The sequence below is a fragment of the Macrotis lagotis genome, chromosome X, assembly GCF_037893015.1.
Source record: "Macrotis lagotis isolate mMagLag1 chromosome X, bilby.v1.9.chrom.fasta, whole genome shotgun sequence".
Classification (NCBI taxonomy): domain Eukaryota; kingdom Metazoa; phylum Chordata; class Mammalia; order Peramelemorphia; family Peramelidae; genus Macrotis; species Macrotis lagotis.
Genome location: NC_133666.1, coordinates 586,504,763 through 586,510,762, shown reverse-complemented (window position 1 = coordinate 586,510,762; position 6,000 = coordinate 586,504,763). Strand labels below are relative to the sequence as shown.

The window sequence follows — 6,000 nt, the reverse complement described above, 5'->3', positions numbered from 1 at the left end:
AATCTAATAATGATATTATTATCACATATTTCTTTAAGGTTTACAAAGCATTTTATGAATATTTTCTCCTTTTGACTTCAAAACAACTTTGAGAGGTAGGTATTACTATTATCCTCATTTTCAGGTTAGGAAACTGAAACAGAGGTTTAATGAATTTTGCTCAAGGTCACACAACTAGTGTCTGAATTTGGATTTGAACTCATCTTCCTGACTCCAGACCCAACACTTTATCCACTGAGCCATCTGGAAGACTCCTAACCAAGCAAAGATTAAATGATCTCTCTAGGGTTACACAGCTAGTAAATGTTTGAGGCTGGATTTGAACTCAGATCTTCTTACTCCAGGTCTAGTTCCCAACCCATTTTGTCATCTACTTGCCTCTAGTGCAGATAAGGGAAAAAAATCACTTAAGTAATTACTCTCTGGGCCTCATTTTTCCTATCTGAAAGTTCTATTTATAATATCAACTTGCCAGGATATAAGAAAAATACTTGTGATGTGAGAAAGTCCTCTATTGATGTGTACTTTAATTCAATTCTCTCCTTAGCTATACTTTATACTTATGAAACTATTAAGCAAAAAAAAACTAACACTTATATAGCTCTTACTATATGCTAATACTGTATGAAGCACTATACAATTATTTCATTTGACCCTTGCAACCACCCTGGGAGGCAGAAAGTTATATTATTATTATTATTATTATTATTATTATTATTATTATTATTATTATTATTATTATTATTATTATTACCTGCTTTACAAATGTGGAAATTGAAACAATCAGAGGATAAGTGCCCAAGATCACACCTAGCTAGTAGGTGTCCGAGCCTGGATTTGATCTCAGGAGGTCCTGACTCTAGGTCCAGCCTCTCTCTCTACTGTGTCTCCTAGCTGCCCTTCTCAAAAGATGAGAAGAGCAACAATCATCAATTCAGTCCTGAGTCAAAAATAAGTATTGGCTTTTTACTCTATTCTTAAATAGAGATAAAACGTGTTTTTCCCCAAAGGTGAATAATAATCTATATAATAATAATAATATAATATAAAGCCATAGATCAATGCAGGGCTTCAGTCTGAACTGATGGAGGGGAGTCCTCCAGACTGACAAAGCCAAGGATTCTTCACATTTGGGTTTGGCACCCAGGCTCTAGGCAGAAATATCCCTGGACCCCTAGGGGCCACAGCACAGCAATGCTCTCCAAGAGGTTTCCTTGGCAAGAATACTGGAGGGGTTTGCCATTCCTTCTGTAGTGGACCAAGGCAGACAGAGACTCAGTGATTTGTCCAGGGTTGCACAACTTGTAAAAGTCCAAAGTTGGACTTCCTCACTCTAGGACCAAAGCTCCACCTACTGAACCACCCAGCTGCCCCCAACTAACTGGCCCATTTTATTGTGCTGTTGTCCAGTCACAGCAAGTGTTAAATAATGCCTGTTCCCTTTCCCTTACAAAGGTTTGGAGAAGAAGATGAGGGAGTAGGCAACGAGGTGAGTCAGGGTTCCTGGAGCAAAAACCCATGAGCAAACTGTGCCTTGAGCTCTTCTCAGAAAGAATTCTGTGACTTAGAGCCTGGCAGTTGCTTTGAGTGCCCTCATTTAGCTCCAAGAAACCAGGCTGGATGGAACAGGTCAGGTCAGGTGTCCTAGGCTTGTGCTCTCCTAATTCTTTTATAATTAGACCACTCAGAAAGAGGGGCATAAATAATTGAGCAGATGTTCAATTTCATCAGTGGTCACGTTGCATAACCAGCCCAAGACCATTGGAGTGGATGCTGGCCTGCGAAGGCAAGGGCAATGGAATGATGCACGAGACATTTCAGATAAATATGAGTTCCAAGAAAGAATCAAAGGGGGTGAAGAGGCTGGATTTGGAGTAGGGGAGGGGGGGAGGGAGAGGAGGGAGAAGAATTCTAAACATTGAAGATTCTATTTCAGTTAAGATTGACCAACCCCTCATTTCAGAAAAGCAGAGGGTAGAGAGGAGCCAGGTCAGCTGTGGGGGGGAGGAATAGCAGAGGAGACACCAGGCTACCACTCCACAGCCGATGTAAATAATATCAGCCAGGTTCAGTTACTGTGGAGAAACTGTATTGCAGAAGAAATAACCAAGAGACTGGATGATGTGGCAACCACAGGGTAAGTTAGAGTTAAGCCTCTCATCTGGGCCAAGTCATTTCATGAAAAGATAGTAAATAAGGACATTAGTACTATGGGAGATATAGCCTAAGGAACTAGGGATAATCAGATGAGTATCTGAAGGCTAGAGACATAACATTTTAGGTGCAAAAAAAATGTTTGGTGAGTACCAATTCAACTATATTTGAGAATCCTCCACATACCCCCCCCCAAAAAAACTGACCCTGTTTTATAGATTTCATGCTTGGTAATTAGAACTGGGAAAGAAAGGGCATTTGGCTTCCTAATAATAATAGTAGTTAGCATTTATATGGTACTTTAAGTTTTACCAAATATCTTACATATATTTTCTCATTTGAATACTACAACCACCCTAGGAGGAAGGTAGGATTACTATCTCCATTCTGCTGAAGAAGAAATTGAGACAGTTTATGTGACTTGCCTAGTTTGCATGTGTTTGAAGCTGAATTTGAATTCAGGCCTTTCTAATTTCAAGTAGAATGTCCCATCTACTTTGCCACTGACGAGTATTATGTTTTACATTTGATAGGTTCTTGTCCTTAGTTAACAACATAGTCATTTTGCTCTTTTTCAATGATGTTCTTGATCATAATTTCAAACCAATGAGGGACAGCTAGGTGGATAGATCACTGGTCCTGGAGTCAAGAGGACCCAAGTTCAAATTTGGCCTCAGACACTTGATACTTATTAGTTGTGTGACCTTAGGCAAATTCGTTAACCCTGATTGCCTCACACTAAGGACTGTCTCTAGTCGTTGTGTTACATATCTGGCCACTGGACCCAAGATGGCTCTGGAGGAGAAAGTGAAGCTGGTGACTTTGAAAAGAACCCCTTTACAAGGGTAGCTAGGTGGTAGAATAGAGAACTGGCCTTGGAATCAGGAGGACAGGAGTTCAAATCCCATCTTAGATGTATGATTTACTAATTTAGATGTGTCACTTAATCCTGATTTCCTCACATTCAGGGTCATCGCTAGTCATCCCGATTCTTATCTGGCCACTGGACCCAGATGGCACTGAAGGAGAAAGTGAGACTGGTGACTTAGCACAGCACCCCCTCACTCAAATCCAATCTATGTGCTTGCCATGGTATTATATGATGTCATGGTCTCTTCTTTGAGATCGAAGGACAAGCATCACAAACCAAAAGAATTATCCTTCATCATATATAGGAATTATTTACATTTTTATATTTTGTTTTATAATTAAAAAGAAAGTTTGGTTGATCTAATGAGATAACTTATGTAAGATATTTTGCAAACTTTAAAATGCCATAGAAAGATCAGTTTTGTTACTTTATAGAAGCAGTGGCTGGATGAGAACAATATTGGCTTCCATCAGCTGTCCAAGACCTTAGCTTTTCAGGTGAAGAAACTAAGATTCAGGAAGTAGGAAGCCTGGTTCTGTTCAAAGTAACCTGGATTTGGAGTCAGAGAATCTCCTTTTGAATGTTGTCTTTGCTACCATCTTAACTTGAGGTATTTATTGTCTTCATGGAGAACAAAGTATAAACATCATCATCATCATTATCATCAACATGAGGAAATTCATTTAGCCTCTCTGGACTTCAATTTCTTCCTTTGTAAAAGGAATAAATTAGATTAGATGACCTCTGAGGTCTTCTCTCTTCAGTCCCAAATCTGTGATACTGTGATTTCCCTTAGAGTTGTATGGCTATTAAGTGTCAGAACCTGGAGACTACCTGATTCATTCCCAGACTAGATTGGAAATTTTGGTCAATAAGGGGATCGTTCTTTTTAATTATTCTGTATCCTCAGTATCCATCAGAGATGGGCATATAAAAGTTACTCATTGAGGACTTTTTTGATGTAATGAACTAACGAGCAGATGAACAGATATTCATAGCCCCTTATTTTCAATCTATTGCTTAAAGTTCCATTGTTTTTCCCTGCTAGTGTGGCGCTTATGATTGAGAAAGGTCAGTGTTCTCATCTTCATACTATGATCAAAGAAACTTGAATTACAAAAGAACTAAGTGGCTCAATCCATATTTGGGGAGTGAGTCTAACCCAAAGCCAAGAAAAGATTTCTTAACTCCTGATACCTCTTCATCTGTATTGACCACTTTGCCACATTCCCCTAAGAAAGGTCAGAGTTCTAGTCATGATTCAGTCGGAGTATCATATATTCATCATGCCCTTCCCAGAATTCAAAAGCTACCCAGATTGTAAACATGAAAATAATCTAACAGTGCAGCCCTAAGCATTCTCAGTCCCAGATGATCCTGGCTTCCTATATTCCTTTTGCCTTATTGGTAGAGAGATAAGATCTAATCAGGAGTGGGAGAACCTTCCAAATATCATATTGACATTCTCTTTCAAGATTTTATAATTTAAAAAAAAAGATTCTATAAACAAAGTCTGCATGAGAAACAAGTGACCCACTGCTCCAAGATCTTGTGCTTCCTTTCTGTCCATCCACAGGGCAAATTCCTGAAGACCTCCTGACTCCAGACTCATTTCCTTGTTCACTTTTGCTTTCAGCATCCCTGAACTTATCTTCTGCATGGGAATCTTTCCTGCAGGTGAAGGTGAGTGGAATGAGAGAGATCAGTGTGACCAGAGAGGAGGATGAGAAATGACTGAAATGACTAAGCAACAAAAACAAAAGATATATTCAAAATAAAGGTAATATATGAGAGAAATTTTCACTAGAGTTTAAACTTATCTTGCCCACCTTTCTCTTCTTCAGATGCCAATACTAGGTAACCTTATAAACCCATGCTAGAGTGAGATTTAAGAAAAGCATCACCAGGTAAATAAATAGATGCAGATAAATAATGACCTTCCATTAGCAGACTTCTGGAAATAATGTAACCCCATTACCGCCCCCCATTCCTTGTTGTCTGACTCATTAGCAACTCCAGTGATAGGAATTTCAAACCCATTAGAAGGGTAGGTAGGACTTGGCATGGTCAGCAGACATGTTTAGTCAAGCAGGAGCTTTTCTGACCCCCAAATTTCACTATATAGCTGGTACACCCCCCTTAAATAGGACTAGTGTTCAAGTTTATTTATACTACTCAGCTAAAAATTTGAAATGAAAACTGAATCTGAAGACAAAAGTCCTGGTTTAAGGCTTTGTCATGTAACAGAAATGTGTCACTTCTCTGAATCTCAGTTAAATAGATGCACAACCTGCTTCATTGTGAGGACAGAATTTTATAAACTATCAAGATGATGATGATGATGATGATGATGATGGTTGATGATGATAGGGTCTGGCATAATTTCACTGAAGCTCTCTCTGGTGAGAAAACTCCTTCTAGCCAGGAGGGAAACAGGTATTAAGCACCTACTCTATGTCAGACACTGCCTTATACACCTTACAAATTCAACTTTGTTTAAGCCTCACAATGGTTCAGGGAGGGAGGTGCTATTAACTCCATTTTACAGATGAGGAAACTGAGAAAGACAATGGCTAAGTGACTTGCCCAAGGTCACAGAGCTATCTAGTGCCTCTTTAGCTACCCCTGCAAGGCAGCCTCTTAGGTGACCTGCCAAAGGCCACTGAGCCACAGAGGCAAATAGTAAGAGCATCATTATCATTTTCATTTCCTAAGCTCTTATTTCTGTCTCCTTACCATTACATTATGGAGCACAGTTCAGCGATGTTTGAGAACTCTGTTGCCAACCAACAGTTGCCCTCTCTAGGATCTCACATGTGAGTCTGTCTATAGTTGGAATGACTCACTTTTCCACCAGGTTGTGAACTGGAGAGAGACAAAGCTCTCCTTCAGGCCCTCAGGGTCGGAGTAAATGACTGAGATGACAGTAGGAATAATGAATCTATCTCCCAGGTGGGTTGTAAGTTCTTGCTTCT

General features: G+C 39.6%; 1 protein-coding gene across 8 annotated transcripts in view; it reads left to right on the top strand.

Annotated features, from left to right (window-relative positions):
- Positions 1-1,925: 1,925 nt before the first annotated feature.
- Positions 1,926-6,000, top strand: part of KLHL38 (kelch like family member 38) — a 29,566-nt gene continuing 25,491 nt past the window's right edge. For 3 of the 8 annotated variants that reach the window (XR_012471640.1, XR_012471639.1, XM_074201610.1), the window contains exons 1-2: positions 1,926-2,137; positions 4,662-4,805. The gene's annotated coding sequence lies outside the window, so the exon portion shown is untranslated. The other 5 variants (XR_012471641.1, XM_074201611.1, XM_074201613.1 and 2 more) reach the window with 5 other exon arrangements.